The 9300-nt window shown below is 36.3% G+C and overlaps 1 long non-coding RNA gene across 2 annotated transcripts; it reads left to right on the top strand.

Moving 5' to 3' along the window:
* The first annotated feature begins 1310 nt into the window (after positions 1-1310).
* On the top strand, positions 1311-3597 carry LOC127151228 (uncharacterized). 2 transcript variants are annotated; one of them, XR_007823994.1, is made up of 5 exons: positions 1311-1706; positions 1812-1896; positions 1983-2082; positions 2327-2376; positions 3181-3597. It is a non-coding gene; the product is annotated as an uncharacterized LOC127151228 (long non-coding RNA). The 2 variants fall into 2 exon arrangements; XR_007823995.1 differs by lacking the exon at positions 2327-2376.
* Positions 3598-9300: the final 5703 nt, after the last annotated feature.

The following is a 9300-nucleotide window of genomic DNA, read 5'->3' as shown; positions in this document are numbered from 1 at the left end:
TAATTTTCTGTATCGCTTCGTTACTAGACTAAGGACCCATCAATATCTGCTTACCAACCTCATCCCAGCAAACAGGGGATCTACAACACTTGCCATACAAAGCCTCGAACAGTGCCATGCCAATGGTAGCCTGAAAGTTGTTGTTATAAGCAAATTCCATCAAATGCAAGTGAGGACACCAACTATCTGGGAATTCTAATGCACAAGCTTGTAACATATCCTCTAAAACTTGATTCAGACGCTCAATCTGACCATCAACCTGTGGGTGGAAAGCTATACTAAAGTCTAACCTCGTGCCCATAGCAGTTTGTAAACCCTTCCAGAACTTAGAAGTGAAATGGGCATTTCTATCAAAAACAATCGACACTGACACTTCATGTCGTCTCCCCATCTTAGTCAAGTACAACTGTGCCCACTTACTGACAGTATAAGTGGATTTTCCCGGGATGAAGTGTGTTGATTTGGTAAGCCTGGAAACAACAACCTAAATCACTGTAAAACCCCTGAAGGTTCTAGGCAGTCCTGTAATGAAATCTATGAACACGTTTTCCCACTTCCATTCCTGTACGCTCAAGGGTTGTGATAAACCTGGTGGTTTCTGCCTTGATGCTTTAACTTGTTGGCACACCAAGCATTTACTAACAAATTCTACCACCTCTCTCTTCATATTAGGCCACCAGTAGACTCGTTTCAGGTCCTGATACATCTTTATATTACCTGGGTGCATGGAAAATGGGGAACTATGAGCCTCAGTCAATAATTATGTTTTAACCGTAATGTCTGCTGGCACACAAAGGTGCCTTTCAAATAAAAGTCCACCAACAGAGGATATGGAGAACTCAACAGCTTGTCCTGCTTCTGCTAGGAAACGCTTCTCAATCAAGTAAGGATCGTTACTCTGAGCAACAATGATTTTCTGTCTCAAAGTCGGCTACACCGACAACTAAACTAACTGCGAAGAGACTACCTCTACTGACACTACAATCTCAGCCCTCTCAAAAACTCGATACAACGGAGCCTGTCGAGTAATAAGTGTTGCTGAATGTGATACCTTTCTGCTTGTGATACCTTTCTGCTAAGAGCATCAACTATCACATTTGTCTTGCCTGGGTGATACAATATCTCACAATCGTAATCCTTTACTAATTCAAGCCATCTTCGCTGTCTCATATTCAACTCCTTCTGAGTGAAGAAGTATTTCAAGCTTTTATGATCCGCGAAGATCTGTATCTTTTCACCATACAAGTAATGTCTTCATATCTGTAAACCCGATATTTTCTTGGTTTAATTTCTTTAAATCTGGAAAAAAAAAGAAAAAAAATGGAAATTAAGTGTAAATATAAATATATATATTTATATATTAAATAGTTTTATTAAATTAATTAAAGAAAAGAAAGAAAAGAAAGGACAAAAAGAAGAAAAGGAGAAGAAAATTTCATTTTCTCTTTTCTTCTTCTTCTTCTCTTCCCTTCACCGCCAAGTTTGAAGACATCCAAGTTCCCTTTATTTTTTTGTTCTTTTTCCTTCTTCAATTTGCAGAGAACTTCTAAGAGAGAGTTTGGAAGAAGAAGAGAAATTTTACTAGAATTTTTAGGTTGAAGAAGAGGAGGAGAACTCAAGCAAAGTGTATCAATGGCTGAATTTTAGTTCATTCTGCACATCACTGGTTTTTAATTCGGTTTGAACTCTTCAAAAGGAATTAAGAGGTGAGATTTACATTTACTGAAAGTTAACTCATTTTTAAACAAACTTTATGAAGAACGTTGGAGCAAATTCGGATTTTCATTTGGTGCTTTTGATGAAGAAAACAGGGCAGTTGGTTTTCACTCGAAATCAGGAGGTCTCTGGTTTTTCTTGTATTTCAGAGTGTATCGGTGGAGTTAAAATTTATATTTGGTATGGTTGGAAAGCTTATTCAATTTACTACAACTTTCATGAAGAAATTGTAAACCAAAAACGACTAAAAATTGGTTAAATTGTAGGAACAAGTTAAAGAGGTCGTGTGCGCGCGATTCTGGAAGTGGTTCTGTTTTGAGGGTTATATGTGTTTATGCACGGGGAATCAGATTTATATGTCTTCAGGTAAGTTTTAGAGGATCTCAAAATGAAGAGTTTGATATAAAGAACACTCATTTTTGTTTAGTATTGAGAAAGTTATAGTTCTTTGAAGTTTATGTTAGAAATCTGGAAATTTTAGAGAATTGTTGAAATAGGATTTTATTTCTTAAGCTTTGTTTTCGAGCGTCATCTTTGGTGCGACATGTTATGTATATCTTTAGGAAACCAGAATGTTTAAGGTTTTAATACTCGGTTGGGTTGTTGGCAGGCCGAGAAGAATTAAACCGAGCTTATAGACCAAGGATCTAGCCCAAGACGGTGAGTGATAAAACCAACTTTGAAATATTTTCCATAATTGTTATTATGATTGAATGCGATAAATGTTTATTTACGAAGCCATGAAAGGTATTTGAATTTCATGACTATTTTCAAGTATACATTTGGAGACTAGATTTCTTAAAGAAATTTATGCTAGCACGTAGATATTAAATGTTTGGAAAGTATTTAAACCACAATATTTTAAGCAAAGCATGAATTAGTATGAAGTTTTGTTTTAAGAACTACAATTTTCCACGAAAGAGCTGAGTAAAGTTCGAGCTTTGTGTAAAATTTATAAGCAGGCATGTTTTAATATTTTATGATGATTTATGAAATTTTCATTAACTACATGACTGAGATCTTGAGCCTGAGGCTAGAGATTACCGTGTGCACACTGGTTAGATTTCGTTGTTGACGTTGAGTGTACTCCGTAACAACGATGCTGTCGTGAGTGCTGGGCGGGCCCCACTACAACAAAGACGATGGGAGTGCTGGGCGGGCCCCACTACATCGTAGTGCTTGTAAACGTTGTTGTACTAGGTGTACCCTACACAACGTAGATTCGTCATGTTAGTTAAAATGCTTCGATATACTTGATATGCCTTGCTAGATTTCAATGATGAACATGCTGAGTATTTAAGGAAGCTATTCTTACTATTACACATTTACATTTACGACTTGTATAAACAGATTTATATGTGTAAAGTTTTCACGTGCTCTTATCTTTAAATTCATAGTTTTAAACTGAGTCACTCACTGAACTCCATAGCTCACCCTTTCCAAAATGTTTTACCCATTTTCCAGGTAGAGATCGACTTCCCGGTGCCTGATAGACTGCCTTAGTCTGCGAAAGCTTCATTATCGATTGCCAGTACGTGTTTTGAGTTGAGCATAAAGTCTGTTGTGTTGTGATGTATTCACACCCTTGTATGTTATAGATACTCCACAGTTTGTATAAGCTTTAGGAGCTGTAGTTGTGTAAATTTTGTTGGTTATATTTTGATTAAGGTGTCTTTAGGTTTACTCGTGAAATTGGTAAATTTTGAGGTACACTTCATGTATGTGTTTGACTAGCTGTGTTTGACTAGCCAAGGATCCGATGTGTTTTGTGGCATGTACAATAGTTTATATACTAGATTGGCAAGTTCATCACATGAAAGTTTTAAGCAGAGTCGACAGATACAGGTACAGAATAACGTTGTACGTCGGCTTCACGCCATCTTTCGGTCTAAAGTAGCAGATAGTCCGGGAGGGGGTGTGACAATATCTTTAGTGCAAAGACTACTGCTGCCAAATCTAAACCATGGGTAGGGTAATTCTGCTCATGACTCTTCAACTGACGAGAAGCATAAGTGACTACCTTACCTTGTTGCATCTGAACACAACCCAAACCTTTCTTAGAAACATCACTGTAAATCAGAAAACCCCTGAACCATCAGGTACAGTAAGTACCGATGTAGTAATGAGTTTCTGTTTAAGGTTCTAAAAACTGTCCTCACAGGCCTTGCTCCAAACAAAAGGAGCTTCCTTCCTGGTCAACTGAGTAAGAGGAGTAGCTATACGTGAAAAGTTCTCCATAAACCATCAGTAATAGCCTGCTAAACCTAGAAGGCTATGAACTTCACTGACTGTGGAAGGTCGGGGCCAACTGGTGACTGCCTCCGTCTTAGTTGGATCCACAGAACCACCAGCTTTAGAAACCACATGGCCTAGAAAGGATTCTTGCTTCAACCAAAACTCACATTTTGAGAACTTTTCATACTATCTACTAGCTCGAAGGGTTTCTAGAACCATGCGTAAATGCTCCTCATGTTTTGCCTCTGTCTTAGAATATAACAAAATGTCGTTAATAAACACAATCACAAAAGTGTCTAAGAACTCCCTAAACACTCTGTTCATCAAATCCATGAACGCTACCGGAGCATTCGTCAACCTAAAGGACATCAAAATAAACTCATAGCATCAATATCTGGAATGAAAGGCTGTCTTCGATACATCACCATCCTTAATCCTCAACTGATGATATCCTGACCGAAGGTCGATCTTAGAGAACACTGTAGCTGCCTGTAACTGGTCAAACAGATCGTCGATTTTGGGCAAGGGATATTTGTTCTTAACAGTTACCTTATTCAACTCTTTGTAGTCAATACATAAGCACATCAATCTGTCCTTCTTTTTAACAAACAAAACTGGTGCACCCCAAGGTGACACACTCGGTCGAATGAAGCCTGTCAACTAACTCCTGTAACTGCACTTGCAGCTCCATCAACTCTGTTGGGCCCATTCTGAATGGAGCGCTAGATATAGGAACAACACCAGGCTCCAACTCAATTAAGGAATCGATCTTCTTTTGAGGCGGTAATCTTAGAAGCTCTTCTGAAGAGACATTAGAATACTCTCTCACCACCGCTTCAGATAACAAATAAACCTTGGCCCCTCTAGCATCTACCACGTTAGCCAAGATACTCCAGGTACCTTGGTCCAACAACTTAATAGCCTTCATAATTGAGATAACTTTTAGTAGGTATATAGGTCCTGCATTGTTGTACTTGAAACTAGCCTTTATCAAAGCTACTTGCTTGCTTAACAGTCTAAGCTTTCATGGTTAAAACCACATTTCATTTTCAAACTTCAAACTAGTAACTTTTATTCATGGTAAACTCAAAATAGTTTCTTAAAGTTGCATCAAAACAACTATGCACCAAAGATTTCTTTGTTTCTGCTCAAATGCCTCAATTCTAAGCATAATCCAATGCACTTGCTAATTTGATCTTAGCCACGTACTTAGTTCCTTTTAAAACCACCAATACAACTTTTTCCTAGATTTTCAACCGTAAAACATTCAATTAGGCTGATTATGTTCTACCTCCCTGCCTACTCGACCATCCATTCGAGCACCTCTAAGTAGTGATATTTTTCCTAAATTTCACCGTCAAATCCTTCGCAATCAAATCATAACATTTGTGTAGTTCTACTTTAATACAGGCAAAGTCATGTCTATATACATAAACTTGTATCTTAGAAACATACCTGGCGAGTGATGAAGGACCGTTTTAGCCATAGGGACACAAAACACAGACTCACATCATAAGTCAGTCTACAGAACCTAAAACTTAGGCTCTGATACCAACTGTAATGACCCATCTTTTCGAACTAAGCTGAGATCATTACTTACTGCTAGACTTACAGTAAAACACACAAACTCATAAAAAGACTTGTTTACGATTCATTATAATCCTTCAATAAATAAGAAAAACAGTTTTGGGCCCTATTTTAAATAACTTTCCAAAAGTTCCAACACATAATCCATGAAGTCATCAAAATAAGACAGGAAAACAATTATTCTAACCATGACTCCATTTAATAAGTAAAAAGAAACAGAAACAATAAATACGTTCAGAGGAAGCATAAAAAAACTAGACATGCCCATAGATAAAGCTAATCGCTACCCGTCAGTCCATTCTTAACCGTCTACAATAGTCACATTACAACATCGTTCAAGCTAACAGTTCAGTTCATAAGCTTAGTTAGTCAGATAAGTTCAGTTCATAAACAGTTCAGTGTCAATAGTCTCATCAGTCGCTATACATAAATCCAATCCATGCAATACCATCACCTTATCTAAATCCAGTCAACGAATCAATCATCTCTAGGTAATTACACTTGACAATCATTTCGTCTTAGTCCAAACGCTAGCACAATTACAAATAAACTATATTATGCATAACGTCCCTATTATGCTTAACGTTCCCATTCAATCTACAGTGTAGTCCATCAGTGAATACACAGTCTACATATGAGGTTTCTGAGCCTTATTCAATCAACTACATAACTCAATAATGAGCAGCCAACAACATTCTTCAACTACACATAACATCAAGATTTTCATAATCCAACGACATTACTATATTGGTTAACAGCACGACCCATCAATATAACTATATCACACGAGACATCCGAGCGTCCGTACTCCATCAGTAGAACAACTCATCAACATATATATATATAAGCTACAACTAACGATCATGTCACCAAGTGCAGACTAGTGATGTTTCTACGCATACGTGCATCGGTCAATTAAGTGCAGTCGCTATTGTGCAACCCTCATTTGAGTTACTACTTATTCCTTTAACAACTTATCTCGAAGAAGATAAGTAAACTATGCATCACGCCTATGTTCAGTGTGCAACACAGTTCATCAGTATATACAACACACTATAGTCCATAACCCATACTCCATTAACAACACAACCCGATCGTATGCATAGACTACACATAACCGCTCAAACATCACTACTCCATTAACAGTACAACTCATCAGTATGTATAACTGCATATAACAGGCAAGTCATTTACACTATACCAATAATATAACCCATCAATATAGATGATGATATATATATATATATATATATATATATATATATATATATATATATATATATATATATATATATATATATATATATATATATATATATATAAACCACTCATAATGGTCCAAACATCTAAGCTCAATCGACAGCACAACCCATCATTATAACTAGACTACACATAGCAGTCGTATGCTTATACTCAGTCGAAAGCATAACTTGGCAATACTTTTTGGTTTATACAAATAGTCGAACAGTACAGTCATTATATTATAATTCTCATATCAGTCAATACAAGCCAATCTAAAATTGAGTCCAGTAGTAGAAGTCCCTTACTTGAAATGTTGCTAAAATCCTTGTTCAATCTGACGTCCACACGAATCCACCTAAACACAAACATAAGTGTTCAATGATGACATCACCAAAATTCACATTTAAAACGTTCCAAAGCAACATCCTCCGACTTACTTGAGTAAAGGAGAGCTATCTCCAGCTAAGCCTGTCGTGAAACCCTAGAACTCGAACGCCACTCCTCTAACACCTTCAAGGAACGAAAGGTAACCCAACCAATAAGTTCGACATTCTATACTTGAATCGACTATAACAACGTTAGGAACTCATTAAGTAATCCTTACCAAAGACTCACCGTGACCCGACGTGGAAGGAAAGTGGCTTAGAAAATCGGCTTAGCTTGGGAGGCAGCTCGACTCGACTCAATTCGACTTGGCTCAGCTCGACTCAGCTTGGTTCGGTTCGCAGCTCGACTCGGCTCAGTTCACGGCTCGGTTTGGTTCAGCTCGCAGCTCGACTCGGCTCGGTCGCGGCTCGACTTGGTTTTGCGGAGTGCTTGCATCGGCAGAATGCGGTGGCTCGCACGCAGTCACACACGACTGTGATGAAAACGACGCCGGAGACGCTAACGGCACCGGATCTACGGCTGAAAGAGGGAGAAAGAAGGGCTGCAGATGGCGGCGGGTCGCTGGGCTTCAACTATCGCAGACGAACGAGGCAACGACGATGTGAGGCTTCAACGTGCGGTGGCTGCAGGCCAGCATTGAACAAAAAAGAAGAAGAAGATTTAGGAAGGTGGGAAGGCAGCCACTGCTCGTCGGGTGAAGGAACTGTAGAAGAAGAAGAAGAAGAAGAAGAAGAAATCGGGAGAGGGGCGCACGTGGGTATTGCTTAGGGTTTTCTTTTAAAAAAAATATGAATATATATATATATTAAATAATAATAATAATAATAATAAAATATAATATAATATGATTTATATTATTATTATTATTATTATTATTATATTATATTATCTCATTAAAATTTATACCCTTCCTTTTCTTTTTCTTTTCTCTTCTAAACCAAATAAAATTTAACACCAAAAATTTTAAATCCTCGAAAATTAACATAAAAATGTTAAAACTTACCTCAAAATTTTAAGGCGTTACAGGATACTTCACAGTTCAACAACCACAAGTAAATCATTATCAAGAAAGTCAACAGTCGATACAAAGTGAACAACCACGAGTAAATCATTATCAAGAAATTTCGACAAAACTAACATAAGCCAAGATACATCCTTATCCTCAACAATTTGAATGTGGTTGGAATTGTTGCAACCATCCCAATAAACAGTCAACCGAGACACAAAATGATTTGAAGATGGAAAAAGTCTACCTTAAATGCACTCTAGAAATCCTTGAAACAAATATGACAATGGAACATATACCTCAACAATACGATAATCGAGATACCGAGAAGATTCAATCCATCTACCATCGAAAATAGTCTTTATTTGTTTTAAAGCCATAACAAAAACTTGTTACCATCCTACTATTGTCTTTGAAAACTAATGCTAAAGGATGTACGGTAAAGATTGTAATTAACGGACAAAAAAATGTTGAACAAATAAGATAAAGATTACAAGTTTTAAAAATACACATTTTTGGAATTTAGAATCATAAAAGCAAAATAACATGAATAATGATATTTCAAAATATTATAAAGAAAGTACATGTTTTTTCTGAATATTTTTTAAAGATAGATAACATACATTTTAAAATAATAAATCTTAAAATAATGAACATATTCTACATATATATATTTGAAAATAAAAAATAATATAAAATAGAGATAAATGCAGGCTGGATATGAAATTTGTGCTGATTTTTTCGGAATCTAATCTAAAATATAATTTCAAATTGTTATTAATAATATATATTATATATTATTTAATTATAATTATCAAAATTTTTAATAAGTTGTTTATAATATAACAAACTGAGAATCTAGAAGATATATTTGTATTATTATAGGAAAAGGTTGCTGCAATCTCGTCCAACAACAAAATCCTATATTTATACAGGATTTACTAAAGTTGAAGGTTGTTTGTAAAATACACTGTCTTTCTAAAATGTGCAATATTCTGCCTTATGTTGGGCATTAAAATGCATTGTATTTTGAATCTATGAGTTATCCTATACTAAGGGGTAGATTCGAGATTAATATGATTAAATAAATGGATGCACCTTGCTTTTGCTATTTTTCTTATTCCTGC

This window comes from Cucumis melo, chromosome 10 (genome assembly GCF_025177605.1).
Source record: "Cucumis melo cultivar AY chromosome 10, USDA_Cmelo_AY_1.0, whole genome shotgun sequence".
Lineage (NCBI taxonomy): Eukaryota > Viridiplantae > Streptophyta > Magnoliopsida > Cucurbitales > Cucurbitaceae > Cucumis > Cucumis melo.
This window is presented reverse-complemented; position numbering and strand designations above follow the sequence as displayed.